Here is a 20,330-nt window from a genome sequence, read left to right on the forward strand (position 1 = left end):
TCTCCTACCAGGTCATTTCTTTATTCATGGACCTTAGTCAGAGAGTGAGGAAACAACCAGAACTGTCTTTTATAGGAGGGACAGTGATGAGGGGATTATAGGACGAGGGTCCCCACCCCCTCTATCACTCATCGCCATCTTCCCAACACAAGAAGTACTGCACTTCCTTATTTATTCCATGATTTAGTCATGAAGAACAGCGGGGCTGAGCCCCACCAGAGGTCAGAGAGTGAGGATGAGGGGAGAACAACCAAGATGAAGACTGGACTGATCCTGAAGACCACCATCATTGAGGTATTGACTCCTCCCTCATTATCACTTTCTGTGTAAGGGTCCAAAGTTGGAGGATGTTATCACATTATTATCACCATGTAAAAGTCTGTGCTCCAATCACATCATCCGATATAAAATGTCCAGCTGGGAGGAAATGGGGGGAACAAAAGAGAATCCATATTATGTGTATATATAGCAGTGAGGGGAGGGGGGAGAGTAGAAGTCAGGAGTATGTAATGTACAACATAGAGTATATAGTGCAGGGGTCAGAAGTATGGAATGTACAACATAGAGTATATAGTGCAGGGGTCAGGAGTATGTAATGTACAACATGGAGTATATAGTGTAGGGGTCAGGGGTATGTAATGTACAACATAGAGTATATAGTGCAGGGGTCAGGAGTATGTAATGTACAACATAGAGTACATAGTGCAGGGGTCAGGAGTATGTAATGTACAACAGAGTATATAGTGCAGGGGTCAGGAGTATGTAAGGTACAACATAGAGTATATAGTGCAGGGGTCAGGAGTATGTAATGTACAACATAGAGTATATAGTACAGAGGTCAGGAGTATGTAATGTACAACAGAGTATATAGTGCACGGGTCAGGAGTATGTAATGTACAACATAGAGTATATAGTGCAGGGGTCAGGAGTATGTAATGTACAACATAGAGTATATAGTGCAGGGGACAGGAGTATGTAATGTACAACATAGAGTATATAGTGCAGGGGTCAGGAGTATGTAATGTACAACATAAAGTATATAGTGCAGGGGTCAGGAGTATGTAATGTACAACATAGAGTATATAGTGCAGGGGTCAGGAGGGTGTAATGTACAACATAGAGTATATAGTGCAGGGGTCAGGAGTATGTAATGTACAACATAGAGTATATAGTGCAGGGGTCAGGAGTGTGTAATGTACAACATAGAGTATATAGTGCAGGGGTCAGGAGTATGTAATGTACAACATAGAGTATATAGTGCAGGGGTCAGGAGTATGTAATGTACAACATGGAGTATATAGTGCAGGGGTCAGGAGTATGTAATGTACAATATAGAGTATATAGTGCAGGGGTCAGGAGTATATAATGTACAACATAGAGTATATAGTGCAGGGGTCAGGAGTATGTAATGTACAACATGGAGTATATAGTGCAGGGGTCAGGACTATGTAATGTACAACATAGATTATATAGTGCAGGGGTCAGGAGTATGTAATGTACAACATAGAGTATATAGTGCAGGGGTCAGGAGTATGTAATGTACAATATAAATTATATAATGTAATGGTCAGGACTCATAATATTGGTATTCAGTAATTTAAGGTCCTTAAAGGGTTGCTTGCCTCCCATCTCCTGAGACTGCACTCAGTGACTTGGGTCTGAGACACTACAGACATATCCCTCCACCCGGCACAGCCTGCAGATAACAGAGAAGGTCCCCTGGAAGAGTCAGGCACAAGGCAGGAGACCCCAGTCACATGTCCTGGGTGCCTACATTATGCAATGCTTAGAGTAAAAATCAACATTTTGCTGCCAGCTGAACCCCAGAACCTCCATAAATCCAGTCTAGAGACATAAATTGTGTCTGCAGCACAGAGAAGGAAGATTATCCGAGAGAAATCCAGGAATACAGGACGGGGAACACAGCTCAGGAAAGTGACCAGGGGATTACAGGCTGATATCACCCAGTCCCCGCCCTACTCTGGACCAATCAGTGAGCAGTATGGGTGGAGGAATGGATTTAGTGTTCATGACCCACCTGTGCTGATCTCTGTAGGAGTGTCCTCCTCTATAAATGTCCCCGTTATTCCATCCTCCTCCATAGACTGCTGATCATCCCTCACATACGCCTCTTCTTCTTCTGCTTTCACCTCAAATTCTATATCGATTGGATCTCCACTCTAAATCAAGGAAATGAGAGAAAATATCATCTGTAAAATGTAAGATTTATGATTGTGACATCACACACAAAATCCACACATTGTCTCCCTTCACAGAAGCAGATCACATGTGATATGTGGGTACATTTCCCCTAAATACCGCATGCCATCCTGAAACTGTCCATTTCCTATCCCGTGTTGCGGTATTGACCACAAACACTGAACACGCTCAGTAAATACCGCATGAACAGGCGTTACATTCACAGAAGGAAATAAAGAATGAAATGCATGCGGTCATTAATTAGTGGTGGAGACATGCGGCATTCAGGAAATGTGTACTGCTTGGTAAAGAGTGGGCGGCCGCTGGCATCCTTAACAACCAGTAAACAACATGGTTGTTAGGGAGCGAGCGGCTGCCGCATCCAAACCAACCGATAAATCTAAAAAAAAAGAATTACCAGCAAGGAAATATTAAGAAAATGGCGTAGGATTCCCTCCTTGGGGGGTCTAGTATGGATTTTGAAAGGGGGCCCCTTGCCAAAATGAAAGAAATACATACCAGACCCCTATCTGAGCATGCAGCACAGCAAATCAGAAAAGGGGGGACAAGCAAGTGACCCCCCCCTCCAGAAACATACCAGGCCACGTGCCCATAACATGGAGTGGATGCTCTGGGGCGGGGGGGGGAGCTTTGCTCCCCCAGAGCACCTTGTCCATGTTGATGGAGACAAGGGACTGTTCCCTACAACCCAGCCTAGTGGCTGTGGGGGTTTGCAGGCAGGAGACTTACAAAAAGTAACAAGGGGGCCCTCAGATCCCTCACCCCATGTGAATGAGTATGGGGTACATGGTACCCCTAATTATTCGCCCCAAAAAAGTATTCTGTTATATAGACAGCAGGCAGTTTTTGACAAGTCCTTTATTAACCACTTGCCTACCAGGCACTTATAGCCCCTTCCTTACCAGGCCAATTTTCAGCTTTCAGCGCTGCCGCACTTTGATTGACAATTGCGCGGTCATGCAACATTGTACCCATATGAAATTTTGATCATTTTTTTCTCACAAATAGAGCTTTCTTTTGGTGGTATTTAATTGCCACTGGGCGCTTTACTTTTTGCGCTATAAATAAAAAAAATGCAAAAAATTTTTATTATAAAATTTTTCAAACAGGTATTTTTTCTCCTTCACTGATGTGCGTTGATGAGGCGGCACTGATAGGCGGCACTGATAGGTGACACTGATGATGGGTACTGATAGACGGCACTGACTGGCATCACTGCTGGGCACTGACTGGTGGCACTGACTGGCACAACCCCTGGGCACTGACTGGTGGCACTGCTGGGCGGCACTGGTGGGTGGCACTGGTGGGCAGCACTGGTGGGTGGGCACAGGTGGGTGGCACTGGTGGGTGGGCACAGGTGGGTGGCACTTCTGGGCACAGGTAGGTGGCACTTCTGGGCACAGGTGTGTGACACTGCAGAGGGGCACAGGTGGGTGCACTGCTGGGCACAGGTGGGTGCACTGCTGGGCACAGGTGGGTGATCTGCTGGGCACAGGTGGGCGGAGCTAGTGGGCACACTGCTGGGCACAGGTGGGCGGAACTTACGGGTGGCACTGCTGGGCACCGATCATCAGGGCACTGATCATCAGTGTCCTGATGATCGGTGCCGATCCCCGCTCTGACAACTGCCGGTTCTCGGCAGTACTTTCCTCACGATCTGACAGCGTGAGGAAAGTGCAGCCGAGAACCGGCACTTGCATTTCCCTCTGATCAGCGTGTCATTGGACACCGCTGATCACGTGGTAAAAGGCCGCTGGGATAGGCCTTTTACCACATCACGTGATCAGCTGTGTCCGTAGCACACAGCGATCACGGAGATCGCCGGGTGCGCGCCCGAACGCGTTCTGGGGGGACGTCATATGACGTCCACCCAGAACTGGCCAGCCGCAGTGAAGCCGTCATTCGGCTATCTGCGGTCGGCTACTAGTTAAAAAAGAAAAATAAAGCAAAATGTCCCCCCCGGTGTAGATCCATCATCAATCACGATGCTCGCTGTCACGGAAAGAAAAGCTCCGCTCCCAATGAAGACTCCCCTCTGTCTGACAGCTCTGCTGCCTCCTGCCACTAAATATACTAAGAGACGGTGTCACTCGGTGACGTCACTGACTGAGGCATGTTGTATTGGTAACGTCACTGACCGGGGCATGTTGTATTGGTGACGTAACAAGAGGGCAAGGCCACCCAGTGATGTCACAGGGTAGTAGCATTCCTTAGTTTATTTAGAAGTGGGAGGCGACAAAGCTGTCAGATGTCAGGAGGGGAGCTTTGTTTTTTCAGCGATGACAGCGAGTATCGTGATTGGATCATCGATGGATCTACATCAGGGGGATATTGTTCTTTATTTTTGTTTTGTCAAAAATTTATTCCAGTGTTTTTTTTTACACTACACTGTTTGGTGAATGAATAGGGGTACTATGTACTCTAAACTCATTCACATTGTGGGGGGGCGGGATCTGGGGGCCTCCATGTTAAAGGTGGCTTCCAGATTCCAATAAGTCCCCCACCCAAAGCCCCCCCACAACCACTGCCCAGGGTTGTGAAGAAGGGACCCTTGTCCCCATCGCCATGGGGACAAGGTGCTTTTGGGGGCGCAGAGTGCCCCTGCCCTGAAGCACCCACCCAATGTTGAGAATATGTGGCCTGGTATGGTTCAGGAGGAAGGTGGGCACTCACTAAGGGTCTGGTATTGATTTTGGAGGGGAACTCACTCCTTTAATTTTATTTTTTTGGCATCGGGGTTCCCCTCAAAATCCATACCAGACCTGTCACAGCTGTCAGCAGGGAACTTGGCGGCCGTCCGCTCCTTGTTTACTGGTTGTTGGGGACACTGGCGGCTGCCCTCTCCTTAACAACAAGCTATTTACAAGTGTTGCTATGGACACCAGTGGTAAATTCCCCGCAGGATTCACTACTAAAAAACAGAATGCAGCATCTTACTACATACTGGGATACGGGAAGATACCGCTTTGTGATTGGAGCCCATAGTCTCTACAAGTCCATGTTCTAGATTCTCCATCCCACCAACCTTGTAATAGTGAGGGATGGTGTGACCTTCTTGTGTGGAATCCCGGGAATACAGGGGACGGGGACATCTCTCTGGTGGGTTCCTGGTATTAGGTGGCTCCATCATCTCCTTGTGTCCTTCTGAAAACTCCTCCATCACTCCATACTCCTCATCCTCCTCTTTATACTCTTCTTTAACATCAATATTATCATCCCCGAGGATTCCACTCTGAAAGATATAATAAAACATTCATTGTAACAAACATGCTGTGTATAAATCACAACTACCAATAATTGTCATCATCTACCTGATGATGGTGAGGGATGGTGTGACCTTCCTGTGTGGAATCCCGGGAATACAGAGGACGGGGACATCTCTCTGGTGGGTTCCCATGACTGGATCCATCTGTAGGAAACACACACACTGACTGAATCCATTGTTTCTATGTGTTTATCAGATGATGGGGGATCTAGGTGGATCCTCCGTACTGCTCTCTCCTTTACAATAAAGTCTCCTCTTACCCGGTGATGTGAGGGGCGGCTGATTGTCCATCATGACGTCCTTGTAGAGATCCTTGTGTCCTTCTAAATACTCCCACTCCTCCATGGAGAAATAGACAGTGACACCCTGACACCTTATAGGAACCTGACACACACAATGATACAGTCACCATCCAGACACATCCCTTGTCTGTTACTGGAGAATGTCCCAGAATTCCCGGCACCGCTCACCTCTCCTGTCAGCAGCTCCATCATCTTCTTGGTGACTTCTAGAATCTTCTGTGTCTTCTGTCTTGTAGGGATCAGGGATGGAGGTGGGGGGATGGTGATGGGATTCTGGATTCTCGAGGATCTTGTGGTCATACGATGAGATCTCCTTCTGGTGTCATTGTCGGTAGATTTCTTCATGACTCCTGTACAGTTCTGTGTGATACAAAGATAAATCTCACTCTCCCATAATCCCTCCCTTCTATGGTCAGCTCTAGATTTATTCTCCAGGGATTGGCCACAATGTGCCGACTCAGCAAAGGACAGACATCTCCATCCAATGATACGATGACAATGGGGTCAGATTTATAGCTCCTTCTAGAAGTCATATAATAGAGTCACTAATGGTTTACTAGTAAGGCTCACTGACCCACCAGGAAATGTCACCCATGGATTTAGTGGTCAGTGGGCGTGGCATGCTGGTAATCATGGGTCTCTCTGATTGGACTAAAGCTGAGATTGTTCTCTTCTATAACCAATGCCGCCATCTTGTGCTATAACCAAATCTCATAGAGTCCGGACACTTTATGTATTCATAGTACTTGTGTGGATGTCGTTATTGATTACAGATCATCAGAAGACTTCAAGTGACTCTGAATCCCTCCCAGTGTACAGCCCAGTCAGATTTAACCCCTTCATTACACTCACCTCTCCAGTCAGCAGGCTGAGGATCTCCAGGGTGAGCTTCAATATCGTCTCATTCCGGGGAAATTCCTTCCTTACAATCTTCACAAAACCCAAAGTCTGCTGATTGTCCATCATGACGTCCTTGTAGAGGTCCTTGTGTCCTTCTAAATACTCCCACTCCTCCATGGAGAAATAGACAGTGACACCCTGACACCTTATAGGAACCTGACACACACAATGATACAGTCACCATCCAGACACATCCCTTGTCTGTTACTGGAGAATGTCCCAGAATTCCCGGCACCGCTCACCTCTCCTGTCAGCAGATGGACCATCATGGTGGTCAGTTCCAGAATCTTCTGCTCTTTCTCCCTCTCAGGTATCAGAGAATGAGATGGAGGCACCATGGTGAGGCTCCGGGTTCTGCTCCATCCTCCTGAGATTGGCTCCCCACTAGACTTCTTCTTTACAACATAATCCTACAGATCAGGAGACAAATAAAACAATATCAACCACCTGACATCATCTAAATGTGTGCAAAAATAAAATGGTCTATTGACCAGAATAGACAAGAGTGATGTCATGTGACCTCCCAGAATCCTCCTCACCTCTCCGGTCAGGTCTGTGTTTTATTAATAGAGATCAGAGTGATGACATGTGACCTCCCAGAATCCTCCTCACCTCTCCGGTCAGGTCTGTGTTTTATTAATAGAGATAAGTGATGTCATGTGACCTCCCAGAATCCTCCTCACCTCTCCGGTCAGGTCTGTGTTTTATTAATAGAGATAAGAGTGATGTCATGTGACCTCCCAGAATCCTCCTCACCTCTCCGGTCAGGTCTGTGTTTTATTAATAGAGATGAGAGTGATGCCATGTGACCTCCCAGAATCCTCCTCACCTCTCCGGTCAGTGTTTTTTTAATACAGATCAGAGTGATGTCATGTGACCTCCCAGAATCCTCCTCACCTCTCCGGTCAGCAGGTAGATGATCTCCAGGGTGAGGTTTAGTATCTTCTCAGTCATGTGACTCCGGTCCTCCTCCATCCTCATTGGTGCCATCATGTGATCTATACAGGTCTCCTTGTAGACGGATAACTTTGGGAAATGAAAGTAAGAATGATTTGGATGGTATTGGTCACACAATAATAGGATGTGGATGTGAGGGGGGAATAGGAGGGTTGCTGGACATTGAAGAACTACTCCCCCCATGGGAACACATTTTGTTTGGACTGTTTAGTGTTTACTACAATTTTGGGGTCCGGGGCCCCTTTTCTCTGTTGGGTTTGTTTGGTCTCTGAACTGGTTTTGATGAGTTTTAGATCTGCAGACAAGGAATGATAAATCTGATCCTTCCTATGACTAGTTTGCTCTGAGGCAGTGCTGTGAGGTCAATGTCGGCTCATCATGCAGGGATGGTCACTTTACATCACCCGACGCCCGGGATATGTAGTTCTGGGGGCCGGGCAAGTATTGTGTTTAATCTTTATCCCTGCTGAGGGCAAGCCGCAGGGCTCTCCTTTCAGGTGCCAGCCTCTGACACCCCGTGTGTGTGAACCTCTCCTGTACTTACTATGCTTCCCCGGCTCTGCTTGCCCATCTGTGGGTCCGGGTCAGCGGGTGCCGGAGGGTAGAGGGGACGGAGGAGAGCGGACACATTCACTCCCTTCTTGTCCTGACCCAGAAGTGATGTTATGACAGATTTCCCGACCATTGAGGCCAGCAAAGAATGTAATGCGGTGCGATGTGCGCTACATTACATCCAATGGAGTACAGGGGAACATTGGGGGTCTTTTAGACCCTGGATGTCTCAATAAAGAGAACCTGTCATCAAAAGTCATCACATAGAGGACTTTGTCCCCTTAAGTAAAAATGCTTTTTTTTAATTGTAAAGAATTAAAGTTACACCCAAGTACATAACTCCTACCCCCCACCCCCACATATATGCACACCCAAACGTAAGAGCACACGCTGGAGCGCCTACACGTGATAACATTGATTGTGATACACGTTACATATCGCCGGTCACACCAGAATGAGAGGATAATTCTAGGAGCAGACCTCCTCCGTACTCTATACTGATGACCTAGAAGGGGCTATAAATGTGTCACCTATAGATAATACCGGGGACTAAAGGTTGTCACCATTTCAGCACACACAACTTAAGGTTTGACATGTTGGATATCTATTTACTCGCTGCAACCTCGGCTTTTATATTTTTACACATAAATGGGTCATTTATTGCTTTTTGTGCCCTGAAATCAGCTTAAGTGTATTTTTTACTGAAATTTGGCATTTCCTAGACTTTGTGATAATATTTTGTGACATAAAAAATTAGAACTGCCGCTATTTTATTCTCTAAAGTCTCTACTTTCAGAAAATCGATATTTGGGGGGTTTTGTGTCATCTTCAGGTTAAAATGATTTTTTAAATGTGCAAAAAAGGCTCTGGGAGTGAAAGGAGGAAGGATAAGCCGGACACTCCCCTTTCCTGAGGAGCAGCCAATCGGTTCTCATTACACTGCAAGGTCTCTCCCCTCCCTGCTAGTCCCCGGGTGCAGTGCTGGAGACAGGCGGGGGAGGGGAGGAGGAGATAAACAGAACAATGTTACACATATTACACATTTAAGTTGCTATAAAGCCCCTTTCATTTTTTTAAAGCCACAAACATTCCTAAAAGAGCCTCAGATTTATATACATTTGTTGTAAATAGGAAATTACATCTTATTACCTCCTCTGCTGCCACTTCCACCAACGTCTCTGATATACTTTTTCCCGCCTCACCTCTCATCTGGAACTTCCTGTCTGTGCCTGACATCACTTCCTGTCTATACCTGACATCACTTCCTGTCTATCCTTGACATCACTTCCTGTCTGCATTCCATAAAGACTTCCTGTGTGAGTATAGGTGAGATCAGCACCTTGTGGAGTTCAGAGGAACTGCAGCCCCGAGATCCATCCCATAATCCCCCTTCCTGTATAATATGTACCTTACAGGGATACTACGGGAGATGAAACATTACTGAATAAAGGAAGAAGAAATAAATGTAACTCTTATGTAACCAACTGTTCAACAAACATCTCTTATTACATATAGAAAAGTCTTACAAACACAGAACACAAAATACAAATGTATAGCTAATGAGAGCGATCCCGCCAAACCTGATCCTTCTGGGGGGGACAATGCAAAAATATATATCAATCCACTCATAATGACATCATCTTCTGGGAGTGTCTGCACATCCATCCATTTCATACACATTTCACTGTCTCAGCGGATCTCCCGCAGCCTATTAGTGCCCATTTCCCTCTCTATGTCTCAGCAGATCTCCTGCAGCCTATTAGCTCCCATTTCCCTATGTCTCAGCAGATCTCCCGTAGCCTATTAGCGCCCATTTCCCTCTCTATGTCTCAGCGGATCTACTGCAGCCTATTAGCACCCATTTCCCTTTCTATGTCTTAGCGGATCTCCTGCAGCCTATTAGCTCCCATTTCCCTTTCTATGTCTCAGAGGATCTCCTGCAGCCTATTAGCTCCCATTTCCCTTTCTATGTCTCAGCGGATCTCCTGCAGCCTATTAGCTCCCATTTCCCTTTCTATGTCTCAGCGGATCTCCTGCAGCCTATTAGTGCCCATTTCCTTCTCTATGTCTCAGCGGATCTCCTGCAGCCTATTAGCTCCCATTTCCCTTTCTATGTCTCAGCGGATCTCCTGCAGCCTATTAGCACCCATTTCCCTTTCTATGTCTCAGCGGATCTCCTGCAGCCTATTAGCGCCCATTTCCCTCCCTATGTCTCAGCAGATCTCCTGCAGCCTATTAGCACCCAGTTCCCTCTCTATGTCTCAGCGGATCTCCTGCAGCCTATTAGCTCCCATTTCCCTCTCTATGTCTAAGCAGATCTCCTGCAGCCTATTAGCTCCCATTTCCCTCTCTATGTCTCAGCGGATCTCCTGCAGCCTATTAGCTCCCATTTCCCTTTCTATGTCTCAGCGGATCTCCTGCAGCCTATTAGCTCCCATTTCCCTTTCTATGTCTCAGCGGATCTCCTGCAGCCTATTAGTGCCCATTTCCTTCTCTATGTCTCAGCGGATCTCCTGCAGCCTATTAGCTCCCATTTCCCTTTCTATGTCTCAGCGGATCTCCTGCAGCCTATTAGCACCCATTTCCCTTTCTATGTCTCAGCGGATCTCCTGCAGCCTATTGAAGGAATTAGCCTTTCAGCATTACCATACCGCCATTTTGTCTCTTGACCTGAGATCTGCCATTTTAAGATAAGAATCCATTTTGAGATTTATGTCAGTACTTAAAGATGAATTTGTGTTTTAAGACTGTTTCTTACTTTCGATAAGAGTCTGAGGTTCCTCTTTTCCCTTCAGATGTAACTTCCTTTTTTCCTCTACCGAGCACAAGACTGAAAGTCTGCGGTGGGCTTTTTTCCTGTTGCAAGAGTATTAATAAACTATAGCCAGCGCTAAAAGGGAAGTTGTCTACTTTCTATATTAATGTTTGACGTATATAATAATAATTAACATAAATGCTAAATGATTGGGCATTACTGACGTATATAATATTCTGATTGGTCAATGCATACCTGTCAATTGATTGGTTCTTATATTTCCATGTATTGTTTTAAGTTTCATATATAAGTTTGAACACGGAAGAATAAATTCAGTTCCTTCTGAGATACCACCTTGTGTCTGTGTGCAATTTCCTGTATCTCAAAGGGGACTCCAGGCCTGTAGACAGACATTGATCAGGGCCAGGGGACTGACGGGAGTCGGTAGCTACAGGAAGGAACGAGAGGAGCCAATTCCTTTCAATTGGGGGCTCGTCCGGGATGAGATAATCATCCTTTTCGGTAGGTAAGATTTTTTGTCATTCTGTCAATTAGTCTGTCTTGCCGGAAGGGCTCTGATTAAAATCTCATGCCCTTAGGTAGCACCGGGCTTCGCGTCTAAAGACGCTAGTGGCCAGGCGCAAAGTGCTGTGGGAAGCACAAGGTCTTTTGGAAAAGACCAGGAGCAGTTTTGGGAACTGCACAGTCTCTTATGAGAAGGGGCTGAAAAGAGTTTCTCTGAGAAGAAACCAGGAAAAGTCCGGGGCTGATCAATTCTGTCCTGCAACTCTTTGCTTTTCTTCCTATCGCATAGAAGTATAAGATAATTTGTTTGTGTGACACAAGTGCCCAGTTGGTAAGTGTATGGGCCAGAGGTCACTGAAGGTATTGTCAACTTCCGTTGTAAGACGCACCACCCCTTTAGCTAGGCCTTATTGGCTGATGACCTAGAGAAGGTGATAGCATGGTGACACGGAGTTGGGTGCCTATGTGAATGTCTTGTTCAAATTGTGTTGTAGGCTTATTGTTAGAAAAGTGGGAGTTAGTCAGAGTCAGGATATTATTAGAAGTATTGTATATCCAGGTTATAATCTCCACTTTTGGTCAACCACTAGAGAAAGACCCAATAAATATCTTAAGTCCAGACATTTTTATAAAGTAAATTGTCATTTGGAAGTTGACCCCTGTTTTTTGGGACAGCCTATAGGACAGATTTGTAACACAGACCTTTGTAAGTGTAAAAATGGGAAGTGGTCAAAGTAAGGATAAACTCCCCCCCCAAATGTTGGTGAGACATGTAAAGATTATGTAGCCCGTATCTGTGGGACAGATTACTATCTAGTTAACCCCTGGGTGGATAAATTAGCAGACTGGAGTGAATTCATGGGAAGTGTTGACCCGTTCCCCCGTGATGGGAGTAATGATATTTTTCATATGGATATGATTAGGGGTCTCTGTCTGGGAGATAAACAGGCTTTTCCATGGTATAAGGGAGATCCTGTGTGGGATCAGAAATACATGACCAAAGGTGGACAAAATTGGTTAGAATTTGCCCCTCTCTGGTTTCATAGACAAACTGGGAAACAAAATAAAGCCAAAGCTAGAAATGTAGATGCCACTAAAATACATGCATTAGAGTCAGAAATAGACAGACCCACACACCCTCTCATGCCATTCCCTCCCCCATATGTCCCATCTGTCCCACAGCCCACAAAACTTTATCCATCTCTTACTGAAGAAGATATTGATTTTTTAGCCGGACATTATGCAGTCCAACACCCCACTGCACCTCCAGCACCACCAGCACCAACACTTCCACAGACCCCTCAAATACCTAGTGCTGTTCACATTTCTACCACACAGCCTAGTACAGTTCAAACTCCCGCGCCCTCCCAGGGTGTGGTTCAAAGTCCTACCACACAGGGAGCGACAGGGGGAATAACTGTTTCTTCAACTACTGAAGCAGATGACTCACTTGTTGATGAATCCGCTAGTTCAGGCTCTCTGCTGTTCAGAGCAGCTAATAGTCTAGGTATAGTGGACATGCTAAGTCCATCACACACACGCCATAATATCCAATATGGTATTGATTCCAATACACAACAGATGCCCTTCATGACAATAGGAGACAATCTATTAAAGAAACCCATTGAGATAGAAGACATAAATAGGATTGTCAAACATTGTCCAAGACCCACTGTTTCTTCAACGGCTACTGTGAGCTATTTGAAGAAAGCATGTAAAGGTAGAAACTACACACAAGAGGATATGCGTCTTATCCTCGATGGAATATTGGGACAAACTTCCCCTTGGAATTGGGGTAATGTTATGACCATATCCATCTTAGAAGCAGGTGACACTACTGCCACAAATTATAAATTAAACACAGAAGATGGTAGGGACAATATGTGGAGAGAGGTCTCAGCAGAAATGGAACGAGCTTTCCAATCTAGATCCTCCCTCCCTACCGCAGTAGCCTGCAAGCAAAAGTCAGGAGAAACTGTGTTAGATTTTTGGAAAAGATTTAATGAGACATGGACACAAGAGGCAGGACTGACATTGCAAGACACCATGCATAGTCTACTGATTCAGACTTTCCTGTCCAATCTAAAACCCAGTGTCATGTTAACTGTAAAACAGATGATTTCTGAATGGCCCACTTGTACCAGAGAACAATTTCAATTGAAATTGACTGAGAAAGATGCTGCCGGATGTCTAGAGATACCCAAGGCGGTGGCCACTCATTTTCAGGAAGATCCCTTTCCCCACACAAACCCACCGTACAAGAGAAGGGGGGGTTTCAATAACCGAGGCAGAGGCCGGTCTAGGGGAAGAGGGAGGAATAATAGGGGACGGGACACGGGTTGTTTTAACTGTGGGGCTGAGGATCATTGGAGAAATCAATGTCCATATGAAACTCAGGACCACGCCCAGCATAGCCCCTCCCCAGGCCAACCACAAAGGGACCTCCCACAGCAGAATGTGAGGTTTCCTATCTCTTGGCAGACACAATCACAAAATAAATGAAGGTGCGCAGAAGGTGGTATCCCAGCATTCCCGCTTGTCTCTCACTCTTATAAGGAACAACCCCTTGTATCCTTGCATATACAGGGCAAATTAACCCCATTCTTGTTGGACTCTGGGGCAACTCGTTCGAGTCTGAGTGAGGATTATTATAAGGGAGAGGTAATGAATGCTGAACCTTCCATGGGAATAAATGGGATACTGACCAAAACTTATAAAACACCGCCTCTTCCAATTTTTGACCCCATACAGGGAATCACTCTGCTAGATCACTCATTCAGAATCATACCCAATTGTCCAGTTAATTTGTTAGGGAGAGACCTCCTGGGAGAGTTGAACATCAACTTGAAATCCACAAGGAGAGGTGGTATTGTGGCTCACTCTGCCAAAATGCCAATCATCCCTGCCATGACAATGATTACTAAAGAAGACCCCTCATTTCCTGCTGGAACAATCAATGATAAAGTTTGGGCAGAAAGTTCCTTGGATGTGGGATCCATTTCCTGCACTCCATATAAGGCCACACTGAAGCCATGGGCTCAACCTGTGTTTCACAAACAATACCCTTTGTCAAAAGAAAAGGAGGAAGGAATAGCGCCCATGGTGGAACACTTTCTCAAGGAAGGAGTCCTTGAAGAGGTGATTTCACCATACAACAGCCCAATAAATCCAGTTAAGAAGCCGGACGGCTCTTACAGATTTGTGCAGGACCTGAGGGCCATTAATGATCTTGTGATTCCCATTGCCCCAATAGTGCCTGATGTACCAACACTCATTTCCTCCATCCCAGCTGATGCTGAGTTTTTCACAGTGATTGATCTGACAAATGCATTTTTTTCAATCCCTGTTGCCAAGGAGACACGCCCAATTTTTGCGTTTCATTACAGGAGAAAGACCCTTACTTGGTGTAAATTACCGCAAGGGTATGTAGATTCGCCTGTGGTCTACTCTGTTGTCCTCCAGGCTACCTTAAAGCCATGGACTCCTCGCCATGGTTCAGTTTTGGTTCAATACGCAGATGATTTGCTTCTCTGTAGTGTTAATCGGGCAGCCAGCCAAGGGGATAGTGTAGATCTCATGAACTGGTTATGTGAATGTGGTCATAAAGTGTCTAAGAAAAAGCTACAATGGTGTCAGAAAACTGTTGAATACCTTGGTTTTGTTCTCACAAAAGGTGAAAGGAAAGTCAGCCACAAAAGAGCTGCGGCTCTTATGGGTCTGCCCTGCCCATTGACCAAGAAAGACATGCTCACCTTTCTTGGTATGATTGGTTACTGCCGCCAATGGATACCTGACTGTTCCTACTATGATAACATTTTGAGACAAGCCACAGGTTCAGAAATGTCAGATCTTGTGAAATGGTCAGATGATATGTGCAATGCTTTTGTGTATCTGAAAAATGCTATGGTAATAGCCCCTGGTCTTGGTCTGCCTGCATATAATCAAATGTTTCATCTGTATGCTAGGGAAAATTGTAAAACTATGGCAGGGGTCCTGGCCCAGGAGCATGGAGGAAAACTCCGCCCTGTTGCTTTTTTCTCAAAAATGGTTCCAGTACAGGTCCAAGGCATGCCTGCGTGTCTCAAAGCACTAGCATCATGCGCTATGGTGGTCCAAATGGCTACGTCACTCACTCTGGGACATGAGACCACCTTACATACCACCCACAATGTGTCTATTCTACTCAAGAATATACATACCCAACACATGTCAGCCCAGAGACTTAGTGGATATGAGGTTATACTGTTGTCAAACCCTAAGTTGAGAATAAAATATACCTCTCCCACTTCAGGTCCAGCTCCAATTTTGAATGCCTTATTAGGCTTAAAGGGAGAGCAGGATGAAGTTGTTCCACAGCATGATTGCCTGGAATTGATTCATCAGGACACCTCCCCAAGACAGGATATGTCTTCTGTGGCTCTTCCAGAGGCACAGAATGTTTTTGTAGATGGCTCTTGCTCGAGACCCACTGACACTGTTTACCATGCAGGATATGCGGTGGTGCAGTTGCCAGATAAAGTACTTGAAGCAAAACCCATCCCATACCAGTCAGCTCAGGCCGCTGAACTGATAGCCCTTACAAGAGCATGTCAGCTTTTTGAGGGTCAGGATGTAAATATTTACACAGATTCCAGATACGCGTTTGGCGTGTGCCACGATTTTGGAATAATTTGGGAAAAGAGAGGATTCATTGCAGCAGATGGAAAATCCATCTCACATTCATCTCTGGTGAAGGCTTTACTCAAAGCCATACAACTGCCAAGATCCCTTGCTATCCTACACTGTAGGGCACACACAAATGAACAAACTGATATTGCAAAGGGAAATGCTTTAGCTGACAAAGTAGCAAAAGAGGCGGCCCTTACCCAGCCTGCCATGATCCAAATGCCAATGCTCACCCCTGAAATGCCACTGTTGGATCAAACATTGCAGGATTTACAGACATATGCTACCTCAGAAGATATTAAGCAGTGGAATGCAGCTGGTGTGACCAAAGATCCACACACTGGACTTTGTGTCACAGAGGGGAGACCATGCATTCCAAAGGCAAGTGCACCTCTGTTCATCTCACAGTATCATGGAGTAGGTCACAGGGGATGGCAGGTTACATGTGAACTGCTGGATAATGATTTTTTCATTCCTGGCCTTCCCTCTTTGGTAAAATCATATGTGTCTAGATGCATTACATGCATAAGGAATAACCCAAACAATCCTCACAAGGCAAGACATGAACACCTGACATACCCATCAACACCTTTTACCCACCTACAGGTAGACTTTACACACATGCCAAAGGAAGGAAAAAGACAGGAATATCTTTTGGTAATTGTGGACATGTTTAGCCGCTGGGTAGAAAGATTTGTAACCACAAAAGAAGATGCCCAAACTGTAGTGAGGATCCTTACACGGGAAATTATTCCCAGGTGGGGATGTCCACTCCAGATTAATTCTGACAACGGCCCAGCATTTGTGGCCAAGGTATGTCAGGATTTGGTGAAAACACTCAAAATTGAGTGGAAGTTTCACATTCCTTACCACCCTCAGAGCTCAGGTATAGTGGAAAGGATGAATAGGACCATCAAGGATAAAATTAGGAAGGCTACTGGAGGTACCTTTGCAAACTGGAAGAAAATACTGCCTGCAGTCTTGGCAGAGGTAAGGATGACTCCTTCTAAAAAGACAGGTTACTCCCCCTTTGAGGTTCTAATGGGTAGGCCCTTTCCCACTCCCTGGGCCAGACAGCCACTCATGGTAGAAAGAGGGGATTTGGAATTGATTCAGGAGGAATATGTGAGAAAACTTATTGAAACTTTGGACAAGGTTGAAAGAAATGTCGCTCGCACCTTTCCTCTTTCTTCACAGGAACCAACTCACTCTTTCCAAGTCGGGGACCGTGTGGTGATACAAGCCCTCCATAGGAATCGGAAGCAAGAGTATCCCTTTGGGCCCCCCACTTCTGTGATCGCTGTCACCAGGACCGCTGTCCTGACTGAGGATTCCAAGGCCTGGATCCATGCCAGTCGTGTAAAAAGGGTGAACCAAGCCCCTAAGAAGCAAGACAAAGGCAAAGACACAGATACAGAAGAAGAAAAAGGAAGTGAAGCCGGTGTAAAAGTCTTTGAAGAAGATGACCTTTCTGATGCTCTCACAGAACTCTGGGCAGACATTTTGCTTCCTCATACTAGCAGCCCTGACTGTGTTCCTCCCAGTATGGACAATAACTAACTGCATTTATCACCCAGATGATTTTGGAGTGATTAGGAGTATATGTAATACCTCCATCCAAGCTAGTGACCCAGATAATGCAGAACCAGTGCACACACAAAACCATAGTACACAACATTCTAGTGTCAGAAAGAAACGAGGTCTAACCCGCACTAAGAGAAGGTTGAGAAGAATGTCCTTTGTACAAGATAAGGGATGGGGGTTACAGGAAACACCAGTCTTGACTACTGAGGATTCAAACCAGACCATAGTGTTTACTCTGACTAAAAACCAGGTGTTTGACCCGACTAAAGTTACTTATGATATTGGACCTTATAATGTGTACATGTGTGGGAGGAATAAGCCCTGTGGTTACTGGGAGAATATATGGTGGACAACAGACCCTCATAAATGGGAGACCCAATCAGCTAGAATTCCCCTAGAGGACATAGGCACCTATCAAAGAATCTCTATAGCAAAAGGCCAAGGGAATATCATTTTCACAATAAGGAACACACAGATCAGAGATAGTGGGGAATATAGGTTGGGAATAACTGTGTCAGGAACAGACCCCTGGGCCAACCTCAGATTACAGGTAAAACCCTCCCCAAGAGTCCATGTCAATACCATAGACAATTCATTCCCCAAAGTTAGGGATCGACTGGATAATGAGGTGACAGGAGTAGTGATGCAATCAGAAGACAGATTAAGCATTGAAACTGGTTACTCTGACAAAAATGAATGGATAGAATGGGTGAGATGGACCACTAAAAGTAAGGGACAGGGAGACTGTGTTTCATGTGCCAATCCCCGCCCCCTACTTGCCACAGTTCCTTTGTTAGAAGAAGAAACTAATATGTCCTGCCTAATTAGAATGTATAAAGATAACATCACTGAGAAGGAATGTTCTGATTTTGTTAAGAAGTTCCCTGTTACCGGATTACGAAATTTACCTTTGGCCTCTAAACCGGTACCAGGAAATTTCACCTGCTTTGAACATGATGATGCTGAGGGTAAAGATTTAGGTACATTCCCACCTAATTACTGTGTTAAGACCATCCGCACCTCCGCAGAAGGCTACCGGAAGGAATGGTTTCAGGACCACCGGCAGCAACTGTCAGATGTGTGGTAGCTGTGTGGAGATATGAGACTCAGAGCCAGACTCCCCAGCAGATGGAAGGGAAGCTGCGCTCTGACCCATCTTCTCATGCCTTTCTTTATGGTCAAAGTAGAAGATGGGATAAGAAGCTTGCCCATCTTGGAAAAATCCAGATCTAGAAGGTATAAAAGAAGTGCACCCCGTGGTTCCTTTGATAATAGAGTTTACATAGATGCTATAGGTGTACCAAGAGGAGTCCCTGATGAGTTTAAAGCTCAGGACCAGATTGCTGCAGGGTTTGCCTCTAATGCTTTATGGGTACAGCCTAACAAAAATGTGGATTGGATTAATTACATTTATTATAATCAACAAAGGTTTGTTAACTATACTAGAGATGCTCTAAAGGGGGTCTCTGCCCAACTTGATGCAACATCCCTTACTGCTTGGCAAAACCACATTGCTCTTGATATGTTATTAGCTGAGAAAGGAGGGGTATGTAAAATGTTTGGTTCCTATTGGTGTACTTTTATCCCCAATAACACCGCTCCTGATGGAAGCATTACTAGAGCCCTTCAAGGCCTCCAAATGTTGTCTGAAGAATTGGCTGAAAACTCAGGAGTAGAAAATCCACTAGCTGGTTTATTTGAAAATTGGTTTGGTAGATGGGGAACTCTGATGAAAACTATGCTGATTTCTATAGTAATGGCTGCTGCAGTATTAACTCTGTGTTGTTGCTGTTGTATCCCCTGCATCCGAGGTTTAATGCAGAAACTTATTGACGCCACCATTACTAGAACCATGTGGACCTAACCAAAGGTGTAAGGTCACGTGCGTGACCTAAGAGGGGGTTTGAAGGAATTAGCCTTTCAGCATTACCATACTGCCATTTTGTCTCTCTGAGCCAAAGCTCCTCCATCTTAGAATCAGTATCCATCTTAAGACTTAAGTCTGTATTTTAAAAGAATTGATTTTCTTGTCTTAAACTGTATTCTTGTCAGGAGTTAAAGTTCCTCTTTTTTCTCCAGGTGTAACTTCCCTTTTATCCTTTAGCTAGCACAAGACTGAAAGTCTGCGGTTGGATATATCCTGTTGCAAGATTATTAATAACTTTAGCCAGTGTGAAATAGGGAAATTGTCTACTTTCTATACTAATGCTTGACGCACTTAATAATAATTTACATGAATGCCAAATGATTGGGCATGACTGACGTATGTAATATCTTGATTGGTTAATGCATACCTGTCAATTGATTGGTTCTTCTATTTCCATGTATTGTTTTAAGTTTCATATATGTTTAAACACGGAAGAATAAATTCAGTTCCTTCTGAGATACCACCTTGTGTCTGTGTGCATTTCCTGTGTCTCAAAGGGGGCTCCAGGCCTGAGGACAGACACTGATCAAGGCCAGGGACTGACGGGGGTCAGTGGCTCGAGAGGAACGGGAGCCAATTCCTTTCACATCACACTCTCCAAGGTTTTGGGTGAACCTTCAGCCAGTTAGGTTTCCGTCTCATCATTGTTCTTGTTTAGGTGTGATGACTCACTGTTTG

The 20,330-nt window shown here is 45.2% G+C and overlaps 1 protein-coding gene across 1 annotated transcript in view; it reads left to right on the top strand.

Moving 5' to 3' along the window:
• LOC149461861 (uncharacterized) overlaps positions 1 to 20,330 on the top strand; it is a 102,631-nt gene that overhangs the window by 59,209 nt on the left and 23,092 nt on the right. The gene's annotated exons all lie outside the window — the stretch shown is intronic.

The sequence above is a fragment of the Staurois parvus genome, unplaced genomic scaffold, assembly GCF_062004578.1.
Source record: "Staurois parvus isolate SC_StPar_1 unplaced genomic scaffold, SC_StPar_1.0 ptg000191l, whole genome shotgun sequence".
NCBI classification, from domain to species: Eukaryota; Metazoa; Chordata; class Amphibia; order Anura; family Ranidae; genus Staurois; species Staurois parvus.